Below are 16,547 nucleotides of genomic sequence, written 5' to 3'. Positions count from 1 at the left end.
GAGATAGATATTGTTACACCCTGACAATACGAATTTAATATTATTATTTTTCATTATTATTATTTTCTGATTTTATTTTATTTTATTATTTTCTACTTTATTTTATTAATACTATTGGTTCTTGTGGATTCAACCAATAGGGTGTTTATTTTTACCACTATCACCCATTTAGATCTGAGGTTAAACATTTAAAAGTGGACAGGAAAAGTTCATTTTTTTACATATACTTTTTTTACATATTTTTTTATATTTTTTTCCTATAGATATATATTTTTTTATTTATGATGGAACACTTAATGATCCAATATATGGAAATTTCTAGACAGATTATCACATTACTGCAGGCAAACAAGACTGCAGAACATAATATTCAAGATTTAGTTTAACAGACACACAGGTGGAGCTGTTTACTATGCATACACCACCAGTGTCCAATGCTGATAGACAAGTGAATACGGAGACACTTAGAGGGGAAAGGAACAATACCCACCAGGGAGAGAATAATAACAGTAGAGGAAGAGTTGTTACTAACAACATTCCTACAGGACCAATGTTTGACATGGAGAACTTCTTGGTGCCCCCTGTATTAGGTGACTCTTTTAGATCAGAAAATCTTGGGACATTCAACTCACAGGTATTTAAATTTGAAAAGCTAGCTAAAAAATACAAATCGCTTCAGATGGACAATGTTTTTTTAGAGCGTTCACTAGAACTTAACCAGGTACCCAAAGGTCTGAGAGTATATAGGATCCCTATGGGAATTGAGGCAAACACTGAGGCATACAAAAATATGTTGGAACTTTTTGATAGAACTGGGATGGACTTAATGAGAATTATCATTAGAGACAATAACAACAGATTAAGTGTTTTAAAAAATGAACTACTTATTCTCAAGCAGAGTATTACCAATGACTTGCTTTTTGAAAGTAACAAAGGTAGATTAGATAGAATTACAACTGAACTTGACAGATATGTTAAAACAAGTATGGAAAGAAAACAAAAGAAGCTATTAAGGGACACTACTGAATATAAAGAGAAAAAAGCTTACCCCTTACCCAATACGACTAGGGATGTCTAACACGATGGGGACATAAGGAGAAACACAATGTAAACTGAGGAGGAGGGGGTAACCAATGAGATACATTTTGGGATAGAGGAGGAAGAAGAGTTTTTTTTAGAAAACCAACCTCCGTTAAGACGGTCAGACAGATTGAGGAACCGAGACAACCCACGAGATCAGGAGGTTCAGAGACCACCTCAGGGACCAGGACGGTACACAGGGAACAATTGGAGGGATGGGCGACAGAGGAGGAACAACTCGAACTTGAACCCCACCTTCCACAACACCAACAACTGGCGCAACAGATGAACGACAACACTGATAACACTCCCAGTATTTTCTTACCTACTGATTCTCCTGTATCTTGTTTTGATTCATCTACTGATTTATGTCAGCATTCTCCCACCAGTATGTTAAATTCTCCTTTGGCTAACATTACTAAGGAGGGTCCTACTATTTTAGGTGACAACTCCTTTTTTGTTTACAATTTTTCTAGTTTGAAGATTTTAGACAGTCACCTTAGCTTATTGAAAAAAGGTTTTTCTTTTGTCCCTGATTTCAAATATGACATCAGTAAGATTCTTATTAATTTAAAGCTCTTTACAAGAAAACTGAATTTAAAAGTATTTTTTAGTACTAAACACAGGGTTGACAGTGAAGCTCAATTATTTACAATTAGAAGAAGTAGCACATTTATACCCCCACACCATCCTGCTGTGTTGGCTTTTGAACATTTATGTACAACACAAATTAGCCGACTTCTTGACAATAGACAGACAACATGTGACAACAACATAACATCTGCAGAATTATTTTGCTTAAAGGAACTTTCTGTTAACAAGGACTATAGGGTTATGAAACCGGACAAAGGTGGAGGAGTGGTTATTATGACCAACACTGATTATTTAACGCAGATGCAGAACATTCTAAACGACTCCGACACATATGAGTTAGCTTCTAAATTTGATGTCCAGAAGGCGTACACCAAAATAGACTGGATGCTTTATGAGTTGCTATGTGAAGGTATAATAGATGCTGAGGAATATAAATATTTATCGGTAGAACAACCGGTCATGCCCACCATTTTTGGCATACCCAAAATTCATAAAAATTTAGATAACCCACCTTTTAGACCCATAGTTGCAGCCAGACGATCAAAAACTGAACCTCTAGCTTCCTACATAGACATTATGACCAAGGACATCCTGGAAAGGTTGCCATATATCTTAAAAGATTTGTAGCACTGTTTGGACTGCCTCAGAACTTTGTCTCATAATGATCTGGGGGATTTTTTGTTGGTCACTATTGATGTTATCAGTTTATTTTCAGTGATCCCCCATGATTGTGGGCTCGACTGGTTTAGGAAGAGCTTGGACAAACATACCAACTTGCACTGGACCAAGAAGGACCTACTGGTGGATCTGTTGCAAATGGTACTGGAGAACAATTTTGTAGGTAGTCAGTTCAAGTTGCTGTTTTTTTATTTCTTCATTCATCAAATTGTGGATTAATAAAGGTTTTGTGAGGTTACCTGTTATGTTACCTTAGTGCCTTTTTGTTTACTAGCTGTTTTTCCTGCAGAGCTTTTTTGTATAGTGCTTTGGTATTCTATGGGGTTTTCAGCTAACCTCTTCTAGTGCTGATTTACCATGGTCTGAAATCACACTTGTTCTGCTATTTATCTGAACTGCAGGAATGGAATTAAGTTTTCCTTTTTCACTACATTCACTAATATTAGGGGCAAGCTAACTACAGAGGTCTGTGCTTCATTTTATGTTATTAGACAAGTGATATGGTATATCTGTCCTGGCCCCCTGTCATTCTAACACTGCTGTTCATCTCATTCAGTTTGTCTTTTATTTAAAATGGATTTTGCCATTAAACCAGAAATGCATTTGTTTTTGAGGATGAAACCAAAACCAATTCTCCAACTTTACATTCAATGCTCCTTGTATTTCTTGTATACACCCTATGTTGTGTACATAAATTAACTGTAACTTGACATGTCAGGACGACCATCCATCGCAGAAATCTGGGTCCTTTTTGGTCCATTGGAAAAATAGCAATCATTTCTTGTTGAAATGTTTCAGCTGCAAATTTGGCTAAAACAGATACCCTCTGTCAAAGTTTCTTGTTTCAGTGTCTACAGGTACACAAAAATAACCAACTTATTTGAAAAACAATAAATCTCTCCTATAGAGAATGCTGCTGACACATTCTGCATTGTGTACTATGAACTACTTCTGACTTTGACTCACGTATGTGCATAGCTTCTGGATCGTTTTTGGTAGCATCACTACTTGTTGTGTCTAATGTAAAGTGCTGACATTCATATTGTCTGCTTTTCTCAGTAAATTTACTGGAATGTGTTCTTTTGGAAGACAGACTGTCTGATTTTTATCTTTTCCATTAGAATTAATTGAGATACAGCAGCAATTTTGAACTTCATATATATTTCCCGTAACTGCACTTAAATTCTGAAAGTTCACAAAATCACCTTGAACATACAAGAATCAAGGGAATTTATCTCCAGTTACTGTATCCATCTACCCAGTTTTTCATATATTTATTTCCTAATTCCAATGAACTTTGGCTCAATTTCAAATAGTTGTAAATGTCAATAAATGCGCTCATTTATTATCCAGAACATTGTTTTATAGCATACATTGTTCATTTCTTTGCACATTCAAGACATGTTCGAGCATCTTTTGCTTTTCTTCATTTGTATTCAATTTTTAGTGTCATGTTTACCATGAGGGTAGCACAGTGAAGTCATCAGCATTGTTGCATCACAGTACTTGGTTTTCCAGTTTGGTTACTAGCCAGGGAACCTCTGGGTAGAATATGAATGCTCTACTTGTCCATCTGGATTTCATTAGTGTGTGTTGGTGGTCTTCCACACCCCCGAGACATATAAATGTAAATTCTCTTGTTTCCAAAATTGTGACGAGAGTTTGAGTAACAGTTTAGCACTATAGAGAGAGAGAGAGAGAAAGAGAGGAGTGATATGACATGGCTTGCTCACCTCTCCTAGGGGGAGGGAGTGAATTTCATGCATTCAGAATCATCATCACTGTCAACCCATTTTTGTGCATAGAGGCAAGGTGTCAAGTTAAAGTTTGCCACTCAGGGGCACACTGAGAAGTGCTATCCCCAAGTAGAGACCAGAGAAATCATGACTCATGCCTCAAGGAGAGGCAGCATCACATGGAAGTCATACCCTTTATGAAAGTGAGAAGGCATCCTCCTCTGTCAGCCAACTGCATGCCTCTCCCCAATGCCTCACTGAATGCATTTTAGCAGGGCTGAAAAGATAGCAAAGGAAACATGTGTTGATAATCATAATCCCTCATGTGGCAGTGCTAATATCCCCATGACATGTTACCAAAGGGATGGTCTTCAAGGTGACGATCATAATACCCCCCATTACTGCTCACCTCCATGGATCTAATCAGGTGCCAGTGCTAATATGCCCTCAACATGTGTCAACCCGGGATGCACTTTGAAGTGGTGATGATAATACCATTATGCACCACTTCCTCGGACCACATCAGATGGCAATGCTAATACTTACCCATTATGTGTCAATCCAGGATTCACTTTGAAGTGATAATGATACCACCCCCATTATCCCCATTATGCAAAACGTCCTCAGTCTTCATCAGAAGGCAATGCCAATGCTTCCCAGTTATGTATCACCCTGGAATGCATTACAAGGTGGAGAAGACAATACTTCCTCATCACTCAACACTTCATCAGACCTCATCAGGTGGCAGTGTCAATATCTCCCCCATTATGGGTCACTTCAGGATGCACTTCAAGGTGGCAATGATAATACCCCTTCATTAAGCACCACCCCTTTATCAGGTGACAATGTTTATATCCCCCCATTATATGCCACCTCCATGCTGACAATCAAGGTAGCCATGCTAATACTGTTAGTTTTCTCTCATCACTAGGCAGTGCTAATATCACCCATTATATGTAATGCCAGGATACTCTTCAAAGTGTCAGTAACAGTACCCTCTATTATACACCCTCTTTCAGACCGCAGGTGGCAATGCTAATAATTACCTGACAAGCAAGGATGCACTGCAAGGTAGCAGTGACAATACCGCCCCACTATGCACCACCCCCATGGATCTCATCAGGTAGTGTTTCCAATATCCTCCATTACATGTCACCTGGTGATGCACTGCAAGGTGGCAATGATTACACTGCAGCATTATGCACAGTCCCTTAGGCTTCATCAGGTTGTAGTACTAATATCCCCAGTATGTGTCACCATGGGATGCACTCTGAGGCGGTGATGCTAATACTTCCCATTAGGCACTACCCTTCAGACCTCATTATTTGGCAGTGCATTATGTTTTACCCCAGCATGACCGTTGAGGTGGTGATGATAATACCCCCCCCCCCCATTATGCACCACATACTGAAAATCAGTAAACCATGATGAAGGACAAATTATTGTCCCAGGGATAAAAATTCAAATGGGGGTTATACCAGGGTGACTGTCACTGTTGCTATTCTGTCTTGCCCTTAACTCATTAAGCTGTCTACTTAACAGAGTAGGGCATGGTTACAATTTAACTCACAGAAAACAACAAAAGTGGAAAGACCCATCTTCTTTTTGTAGAGGATTTAAAACTGTGTAGTTCATGAGATGAAGAGCTGAAAGCACAACTACAAGTGGTCAAAACGTTCTTAGATAATATAAGAGTGTTATTCGGTTTTGATAAAAGTGAAAAGCAACATTTACAGCAGGAAAGCTGCAGTACCAAGAAAATATCAGTCTGGGACAAGAATGTGATATAAAAGAACTTGAGTAGGAGAGAGTGTAGAAATATGTGGGAACTGTGCCAAAAACAAAAGAAAGTATATAAGTAGAAGGATCAGATGAGAAGGCAAGAAATGTGGAAAAGCCATAAATATCGTTACAAGTACAGAAAACTTCTGAACCAACCTCATGCCAATCAGGATCGGACTCAGAAATGGTCAAAGTGAAGAATTTAAACCAAAGATGAAGTTAATATTGGAGGTTAAGGACAGTGGATTATGTACACATTGGATTATAAAGTCCATTGAACACATGCAAGAAACAGAAGAATGCAGGTTCTGTAAACAGAACTGGAAACAGTCGTACATCTTGTTGCTGGGTGTGATACACTAATGGCAGAGGGCCAGTATATTGAAAGGCATAATAATGTGGCAAGATCATTGCACTGGGGATTGTTCCTATATTACAATACTGAAGTCGCTAAGAAGCATTGGAAACATGAGCCACAGAGCATATAGAGAATGACAGAGTTTATATCACAAGGATCACCCATTAACATCAGTTCAAAAAATAGATGTGAGAAAAATAGATATAGTAGCTCATAAAAAGAGGATAAAAGCAGCATTGATCACTGAAATTGCCTGATCCAGTGATTACAATGTGTTACATACAGAGTCTTCTTCGTCTTCTGGCTTTTCCCGGTTAAGGGTCGCCACAGCGGATCACCGTCCACTCATGATTGGCAGTGGAGTTTTACGGTGTCGAGTTGCCAGCCCAGCACCCAAACTTCCACAGAAGGCACACACACGCACTCATGCCTAGGGCCAATTAAAGTGTCCAATCCACCTACTTTGGGATGTGGGAGGAAACCGGAGCACCTGGAGGAAACCCACGTGACCACAGGGAGGACATGCAGACTCCACACAGAAGGCACCCCAGCTGAGAATTGAACCGGAGAACCTCTTGCTGTGAGGCGGCAATGCTAACCGCTGCACCACCGTGGCCGCCCTCTTACATAGAGAGAGTCAAAGTCATAAAATTCCAGGATTTGCACAAAGAAATGAGGGCAATATAAAAGAAGGATATCTAGAAAATTCCAATAGCAGACGGAGCAATGGGTCCCATAAAAAAATAATTCACAGTTGTATTTAGATATGCTACCAATACATCAAGTGGTGGTGCTATAACACCACATTATGTGTCACTGCTGGATACACCTTGGTTGCAGATGATAATACTCCATTATGCACCATCCCTTGGACCTCAGAGGGTGGTGCAAATGCCCCCCATTATGTGTTACCCTGAGATGCAGTTTGAGGTGGTGATGACAATATACTCTGTTACATGCCACCTTCTCTAACCTCATAATGTAGAGGTACCAATGCCCCCCCATTACGTCACCTTGGGATGCACTTCAAGGTGGCATTTGTAATACTGCCTTATTACTCACCATCCCCTTGGAACCCATCATGCGGTAGTGCTAATACTATCATTTGTGTCACCCTGGCAAGCACGCTTAGATGCTGATAATATGCCACCATGATGCACTTCCCTTCAGACCCCATCAGGTGGCTCTGCAAATAGCCTCCCATAAAACGATATCTCAGATGCACATTGAAGTGGCTATGATTATCTTCTATTTAATACCATTCCATGCACTTCGTACACACAGCGAATTTCAGAGTATAAATCCTTTTTCCAAATTACCTTTAAAATCTGAAGAACCTAGGAACCGACTCTCAGGAATCAACTTGGGATTATTGCTTCTGTTTTGTTCCTGGTGAGAGAATGAGCAGAGGGACATTATTTCCTATCATTTCTATAGATTACCAATCGCTGCAAAGCCTGAAAATTACTTTTATAGAAGCCATCTTGGGATTAATGTTACTGCTTTGCTATTAGTGAGAGAATGAGCAGAAGGATTGTGGTTCCTGCTGGTCTCTGATGGGGCAGTGTGTGTATGGGACTTCACCGAGTGGTCTGGCTGCAGGTCTGTTCAGAAACTCGTCAGGGTCTTTCTGCAACTTGTCTTTGTGTCCAACTGCTTAGGTAAGTGTACTGAATCTATAAACATCTGTGTTAATACTATTTCTCAGGAAGAAGCTTGGCATGAGAGAAGTTGTTTTGCTTCTGGTGATAGAAGAAAATTGCACTTTAAATCATCTTAGAATAGTTCAGCAGAAGGTAGACTGGGCACTCTAAATTGGCCCTAGGAGTGAGTATGCATGTGAGTGTGTGGTACGGATGAATTACCATTCCAGGGCTAGCCACCTTAAGGTGTAAACCTTGGCTCTACATAATTGTCACTATTGAGCTGACAACCTGACTCCATGTGCAAAAATGGGAAAAGGGGTTGAGGATGGATGGATCGATTTAAATTGTTGAATTCTGCATTCCTGTCTATTTTAAGTGGTTGTTGTTTGAATTAATGTGAACATTGATTATTCCTTGCACTTTCAGCTTGGATTATTTAAGTTGATGATTTGCTGCACTTCCAAGCACTTTTAGTGATTTAAAGATAAAAGGGCTAGGTCTGCACTCAAGTTGCAGTGGAGAGTAAGCTGGTCTCATTCTGTGCTGAAAATGACTAAGGGAACTGTAGGAAGTGCTTATTAGGATTGGTTAGGGGCACATTTAGTTTGTTTACTGGTTTTCTCCACCTGTATAAAGGCATTATATCTGTACAAGGCTTGACTTTGCACACAGGAGATGAGTAATGTCCTGTACTGATGCATCAACTTAGAATTTAAATTTCCACTATAAAACTACTTCTGAAACTTCTTCAGTACTTATCTGCACAAAAATCAATGGGTTTGCATATTGAGGAGCACCACCCCCACAAGTTTCGTCATAGACAGCCTTGCCTGTAGTCTATACACTGACAGCACATAAGCTAGCCAGCTGTAAATCCCTCTTGTCCCCATCCTCTTACAGATCATGTAATTAGGATCTGTAACCAGCCATGGACATGCACATTCCTACCATCTCTGCAGCCATTTTGGTGAATATGGGCATCCTGAGGCAATGTGGCAATTGTCTCATGTTTGCTGACAACCACACACACACACACACAGATTATAGACAAGACACATATCCATATATACTGAGGCTCTTAAATGTTATCTTCCTAAACCCCAAAGACCTCTCTTATGTTGCATGTGCAATAAATATCCTCAGTAACCCCAAAAGCCCTCTACCTAAACACCCGCCACCACATACAGCCACATCTCTTGATGTTTCAACATGTAAACCCATCATCACCAAATAACTCAATGTTATGTTCATATAAGACTCAATTGTGAGGTACAGAGATGTCCAACTTATCACGCTGAGCAAGTAGGGAGTCATGGTCAGTTGCCTGTCAGGACAGGATTCACCAGATCATTCAAACACTCAGGGTGTTGAACCATAAGTAACAGCATGGCTCAGTTGTACATGTGGGTGCAAATGACATGAGATGTACCTCCTGAACTATAAGAAGAGGGACATGGTGGAGCTCTTTGTGTGCTGGTATGCACCTAGCACTGAGCAGCATTCCACCTTCACCAAAGGCAATGCCATAATATGAACTGACTTTAATAACTGGTTTTAGTTTTTGGTGTCATTTGAAGAGGGTGAAATATTTGTCAGCCAGATAAATCTTTAAACATATCAACACCAACTGAAGAAAATCTAAATGCATTTCTGTTCAATGCCAGGAGCATAAAGAAGAAACTTCACTCCATGCAAGCTCTACTCAGCCTAGAGAATGGAGACATCTGTGCAGTTTCCAAGACATGGTTTAAAGCCATAGAGGGCACCCTGAAAGTGCAGGACTATAATGCCTTCCACACATTTAGACCAGCTACTGCACAGGAAAGAGCAAAAGGTGAGGGTGTCTCAATTTACATCAAAAACAAATGCACCTTAAAGCTGGTCAAACAATAGGACACACGACCTTCTCCATGTCCAAATTACCAGAGAAAAAGTCTTATACCATATCCTTGAAAGCTATAGGCCCTCCTCTGTGACCCAGGTCAGGCTCTAAAGTTGTCTTGTTTAAAATAAAAATAAGATCTGGGACCTAGCTAACCGTGGAATTTTAGGAATTATTTTAAGGCAAATTCCTACTATTAAAAGACACTCTGGCAAAATTTCAAGCACATCCCTGAGAATATAGCTGCCTATAGAGAATTGTTCATAGAAACCCTGCACAATGATGCTAATGGCTGCAAATAGACAGCTGTATCTGCACTGTACACAGGACACTTAAAAAAAGCCACCACTGCAGAATGCAAACATCAATAGGTTATATAACAAAAGGAAGAAAATCATGGCAAAAATTAAGAAGCACAAGGACCAGCAATATATAAACTCCTTCAATCTAAACAAGTAATTTAGGTGAGCTAATCAAGCCTACTGAAGCCAAATATGAGAAAAGTAAACTTCTGGGCCAAGAACAATCACAAGGCATCCTTTGGCTATGTCTGCAACCTCAAAGGCAATACACAATGTGCAGAACCAATTGTAAATGGAGCCACCTACACTGAACCAGAAGATAAAGTAAATATACTAGCTGACAAATTTGGTTCCATTTAACCCCCTTTCTCCCAGACACCTCTCAGGAATTACTCTCAACCATAACTCCCCTACTATCATGAAGAAAGTGGTCCTCATTGCACTCTCCAGTAAAGAGAGCACTATCAATGGATTCCTCCTTAATAGCTTGAAGCAGAACCTATTGGTACCACTGTAATCACTATTTAACCATAGACTGCAGATATGAGTCTGTAGTTACCCAGGTCCATGAAGCCCAAGTCTGACTAATCTTATAGGCAAAGCCATAATAATTCTATGTCACAGGAAACTTTCAGACACTGAAATCGATCAGTTTGATTTCATCAAGGACAGGTCATGCCTACTCATCCTAGTGGACTTCAAGAAGATCACCAAAGCAATGGACGAGGGCAAAATAATGCATACTGCCTGTCTTGACCTAGCCAAAGCATTTGACACAATACACCACTCCAGTATAAACCCCCATGTTCCCACTAGATAGCCAGCTAGTTCATAGATAGGAACTAAGAAGAAAAGATACGGAAGTAGACATCCAGAAAGAAGCCAGTCACTAGTGGAGTGCCTCTAGACTCAGTGCTGGGGTCGCTGCTTTTTGACATCAACTTTTCTGAAGTCAAAACTAATGTCAAGGGCCTCTGACTGATAAACTTTGCAGACAATTGCAAATTAGGCACAGCCATAGAATTCCTCAAAGACACAAATAACCTCCAAGAAGTCCTGACACAGACTAATAACTGGTGCCAGAGCCACACTATAAAACATGATGCCAAGAAATGCTTAATACTATCCTTTGGGAATATTGTTACTACTTGAAACTACCATACTCGTAATAAACCCCCTAAGAGTTGACTCAGTGGTCAAGGATTTGGGAATGCATGTGGACAGTAACCTCACCTTTGACCATCATATATCTACAGTGGTAAGGAAATCATTCTATGTTGCACAACTGATAAGCAAGGATATGGCATCTAGATCCAAGGATGTCATTGCTCCACTGTACTCAACACTATTCAGACCAGTCACAGTACAACTCCCCCTTCAGCATGTACCTCACCAGGTATATGCAACAACTGGAGCAGCCACAGAGCTTCTTTACTAAATGAGTATAGAGTATAAATACCATGCCCTACATAGACTGCCTCAAAGCCCTATCCCTTTACTTGATCACCTACATACTTTTAAGATGCAATCTATGCTTGCATGCACAGCATCCTCTGATCTGCTCTGGTGGACCTACCCCAGAATGCACTCTGAAGTGCTGATACTTATACCCAACATTACACGCCACCTCCTTGGACATCATCAGGGGGCAGTGCTAATATCCCACATTAAATGTCACTCCATGATGCACTCCAAGGTGGCAATTATGATATCCCACCAAGATGTACCACCACTTGTTTGCCATCAGGTGACAGTGTTAATATCCTCTACTGTGTCTCCTTGATATGCAGTCTTAACTGGTGATGATAATAATACATCACAGTGACATACCACCCTTTTAACCTCATAAGGTGGTGGTGCTAATATCCCCCAATTAAGTGTCACCACGGGATACACTTCAAAGTCATGATAGCACCACCCCATTAAGCACATTCTCAGACCACAACAGGTGGACAGGTTAATACCCCCCATTATGTGTCACCCCAGGATGCACTTTGAAGTGGCAATGATAGTACACTCTATTATATACCTCCCTGTCAGACATCAAGTATTGTTGCTTATACTCCATTATGTGGTTCCCCTCCTGGGGTTATTACCCTCCCACCTTCCCAGCACTCTTTGGACCTTATCAATTGCATTGCTTATACAGCCAACATGAGTCACCCCAGGATTCACTTTGAGGTGACATTGATAATATTCACAATTATGCACCGCCCTTTGGACCTCAACAGGCGGTGGTGCTAATACCTTCATTGCATGTCATCCTGGCATACACTGAGGTGGCAAAGCTAATACCCAAACATTACATGCCTCCCCTAGGTCCTTCTCAGGTGGTGGTTCCAATACTATCTAGTATGTGTCACCTTGGCTGCAGATGGCATTACTACCTCACAGCAAGAGGTTCTCCAGTTTGATTCTCCACTGGGGTGCCTTCTCTGTGTAGTCTGAATGTCCTCCATGTGTTCATTTTGGTTTTCTCTATGTGATGCAGTTTCCTCCTACATTCCAAAGATATGCAGTAGGTGGACTGGACACTCTAAACTGGCCAAAGGTGTGAATGTGCAGGCAAGTGTGTGGTACAGAAGAACAGCTGCAGCAGGGCTAGACATCCAGCATTGTGAACCTTGGCTCTGGATGGCTGTAATTGCTGGGTTGACACCTCAACCTAATTTACAAAAAATCAGAAAAGGGTTTGCAGATGGATGGATGGATGGATGTGCCACCTTGGGTGCACTTTGAGGTGGTCATCATAATACTTCTTGTTATGCAACACCCTTCGGTACACCACCCCTCATTCATTAGATGCTGGTGCTACTACCCCTCATTATGTGCCATTCTGAGATGTATATTGAGTGGGCAATGGCAATACCTCCATTAATTGTCACCACTGGATGCACTTTGACATGGCAATATGATCCCCTTTACTTGTAACCCCATGAACCTTATCTGGTGATAGTGGTAATAGCTCATTTTGTATCACCTGGGATGAACTTTGAGGTAATACTCTCATTACTTGTCAGCTTAGTATGTCCTTTTAATTGATAATTATAATACCTCATTATTATTATCCCATGTATCTCATCTGGTGATGATGCCAATACCACATTACATGTCATTCCAGCACATACTTTAAGGTGACAAAGATAATTCCCCAAATTTTGTGTCACTCAAGGATGCACTTCAAGGTATCAATGATAGCACCTGCAGAATAGTGTGTGTATATTGTACCTTTAAGAAATATTTCAAGGAGAGCACATGCATATAAATAGCAAGCATGTGATAGCTTCAGTGCCATTTTGGGAGTGCAGCTTAAGAGGGAGCATGTATGAGTGTGATAGCTAGTTTATTTATAAGTTTATCTAAGTTAAAGTTATTAAGCCTCAATCCTGATGTGTTTCTACATAATAAAGCTGCTTGAACAGAGCCCACCAATGCTTGTCTGTTTTATCCTGACTGGACGAACGACAGTACCTGCCATTATACATCACCCCATGTACCTCATCATGTAGATGTACTAATACCCCTATTAATGTCACCACCAGGATGTCCTTTGATTCAGCAAGGATGACACCCCAATTTTGAATCATCCTGGGATGCACTTTAAGAGAGTAATGATAATACCCCCCCACCCCCATTATGCATCAGCCTTCACACCTCAACATGACACATATTGACACTGAAAATTGACAAATGAAATTTTGGATTGGTTTTGAGGATTGTGGACTGATAACATATTTTTGAATGATGACTAAGTGAGAACTGAGGTGTTCAGATTCTCTCTTAATCTGTTCTCAGTCCTCAGTTAGTTTAGAGTGAAGATTTATGACTAAAAATCTCTATTATGGGGTAAAATTAATAAGTGTGAGGACACAGGTCTTCTACAGAAGACTTTGGAAGATTGAGACTAGAGAATGATATTCAGGATTGAAGACTGTAAACAAAGATTCAGAAATGATTAAAGTTAGAAATGTAGGTTTGGGGAATGGGATTGTGAATTATGATTGAGAATTCAAACTGATGATCAAGAGATAAGGATTGAGCAGGGGAACTATGAGTGAAGATTGAGTTTAGACTAGTGATAAGTGATGAATATTTAGGTGTGAGGTTATATAATCAGGATGCAATAAAATACTTATGTTGAGGACTGATGATTGTGATTCCAGATTGAGGTTGAGATTAAGGATCGATACTGTGATGAAAAAACAACATCAAGGTTTGAGGACTGAAGAATAACATTAAGGACTCTGAGGAATGTATTTTGCTGAATGACATTAAGGACTATGATTTAGAATGACTGTGAACTTGAACTGGAGGCTTAAACTGGATATTTATATTCAAGATTGAGGAATTTGAGTCGTGACTGAGAATTGAGATTTTCAATGACAGATAGAGATCAGGGATTGATAAGTGAAAACAATGAGCAAGAACAGAGATTCAGGATTGTACTACATGAATAAGGATGAGGACTGTGAATGAGGCTTGATCTCCAGGAATGCATTTGAGACTTTAGGATGTGGACAGAGGGTTCTGGTTGGGTATTTAGATCGTGTAATGTAATTTGTGCTGAAAAGGAAGTTACAGGTTTTAAGCTGCAGAGTGAGAACTGATATTGATAAGTGGGTTGTACATTGAGGACTGTGATTGGAGCTTCACCATGTGGAACTGAGTACTTAAACTCAGGACTGAAGATAGAGTTTGAGAACTGATGATTGAAACTGAAGATAATTGAGTATCAAGTGCTTAAATTAAAGATTGAAGTGGGGTATTGAAACTGATGGCTAAATTAAATCTATCAATGATTTAGATTAAGAGTAGTAACTGAAAATTGTGAATGGAGACTTACAAGATTCATAATTGTTACTAACTGAGCACGGAGACTGATAATTAGTACTCAGACGTAACACTGAAGACTAAATATTAATAAGGAGTATTGTGGATCATCAGCAAGTTTGACTGGTATCAAGACAGAGGACTGGTGGATGAAGCTGAAGATTGAAATGTCAGATTTATATTAAACAAACAACTGAGAGTGAGGATTTCAACTCATACCAGAAGACTGAGACTGTTAGGATTAAGACTGAGAACAGAAATTAAGAATTGATGATTAGGACTGAGAATTGTGAATGAAGACTGATTTTGACTGAGTACTGAGACTGGATTATTACAATTAAGGACCAATTTATGATCAAGGGTTATTGGGGAATAAGGGACATAGTTTGAAGACTGAAATTGGTATTGTGATTAAGGATTGAAGTATCAGACTGAGTGCTGACAAGTGAAACTGATATTAAGATTGAGAAATTTTGAAAGAGTGTAAAGATTGCAATTGACTAATGAGTTTGAAGACTGAGAATTGAGATTGAGGGCACTATTTGAAGGAAAGTATGAGACTAATTGCATGTTAAAAGAAAGGTAGTCATGGAATTAAAGGACTATTCAAAGAAAACACAAAACACCGGTTTCTCAAAAAAAACAATGAGTAATGAAAAAGCAGATAATTTGATCCTGGTTGAAATATTTATAAAATATGGGAAAACTAGGACTGTTTTGATACTCATGTAAGTCCTGCATTATTTGGGGCAACTGTAAAGACCAATTGCAATGGTTGACCTATTTATGTTGAATATGGTTGCTCAGAGGTGATGTTTCAAAATACCTGCAGATTGGTTTGGCTTTCTGGAATATAAAGGACATAAACTGAAAAAATAGACTGAAAAAATAAACTAACATTTCTGTTATTGTGAAAGTTTATTGGGTTGGTATTTTCTAATATTTTTAAATGTAGAAGAGGCTATGCTCAAAATTAGAAGTTCCCATTCTGGTATCCTACAAAGCACCAATAATTGACTGTACTTCATTTCTAAGTTTGTGGATAAGTCAGAGATAGCATAAGATTTAAATGAAAAGGGAAAAGTGATCATTTGTATTGCATTTGGTACAACAATGGTTTGAAAGAATTATCATTCTACTTAAATAAATGTAAACTGGATTTTTATTAGTTTCATGTGACTGAACTGCATACCAGAAAAATAATTTATTTATTTGTATATATTTTCCAGGGGGAAAAACTGATTTCCATGGCCTTTTTCAGACTCAGACCAGGATTGGTGTCTGGTTAAGTGATCTGCTCAGAGTCACACAAAGTTAGCCAATGGAGGCTGAGGAATCAAACCTTGCAACACTGGACCACAGGAAAGAGCATAACCACAACTTAATCCTCTAAGCCAACTGCTTGACATAATAAATACAATTTCTTTAATTAAACATCTTCAAACATATAACTAGCTTATTCAGATGGTTATTATTATAGTAGCATGAAACTGTTGCAAAATGTTTGCATGACTAAGAGTCTAGAAATAATGTTGATTTCATTAAGAGTGAAATTGAGAGGTGGGTGCACTGGAAAAACTAATCAAACTTATCTTGAATCACATATTCAATGCATGCTAGCTTGTAACTATGAACCCTCATATACTGTGTACAATGTTA

At 39.4% G+C, this 16,547-nt stretch overlaps 1 long non-coding RNA gene across 2 annotated transcripts in view; it reads left to right on the top strand.

The window, feature by feature from the left end:
- LOC122790106 overlaps nt 1–16,336 on the top strand; it is a 264,893-nt gene extending 248,557 nt beyond the window's left edge. For both annotated transcript variants that reach the window (XR_006362922.1, XR_006362923.1), the window contains one exon: nt 16,118–16,336. This is a non-coding gene — a long non-coding RNA (uncharacterized LOC122790106). The remainder of the gene's footprint in view (nt 1–16,117) is intronic.
- The last annotated feature ends 211 nt before the right edge of the window (nt 16,337–16,547 follow it).

The sequence above is a fragment of the Protopterus annectens genome, chromosome 15.part0 (assembly GCF_019279795.1).
Source record: "Protopterus annectens isolate FY-2018-M chromosome 15.part0, PAN1.0, whole genome shotgun sequence".
NCBI classification, from domain to species: domain Eukaryota; kingdom Metazoa; phylum Chordata; order Ceratodontiformes; family Protopteridae; genus Protopterus; species Protopterus annectens.
The sequence above is the reverse complement of the archived record's forward strand: the minus strand, read 5'-3'. Positions and strand labels throughout refer to the sequence as shown.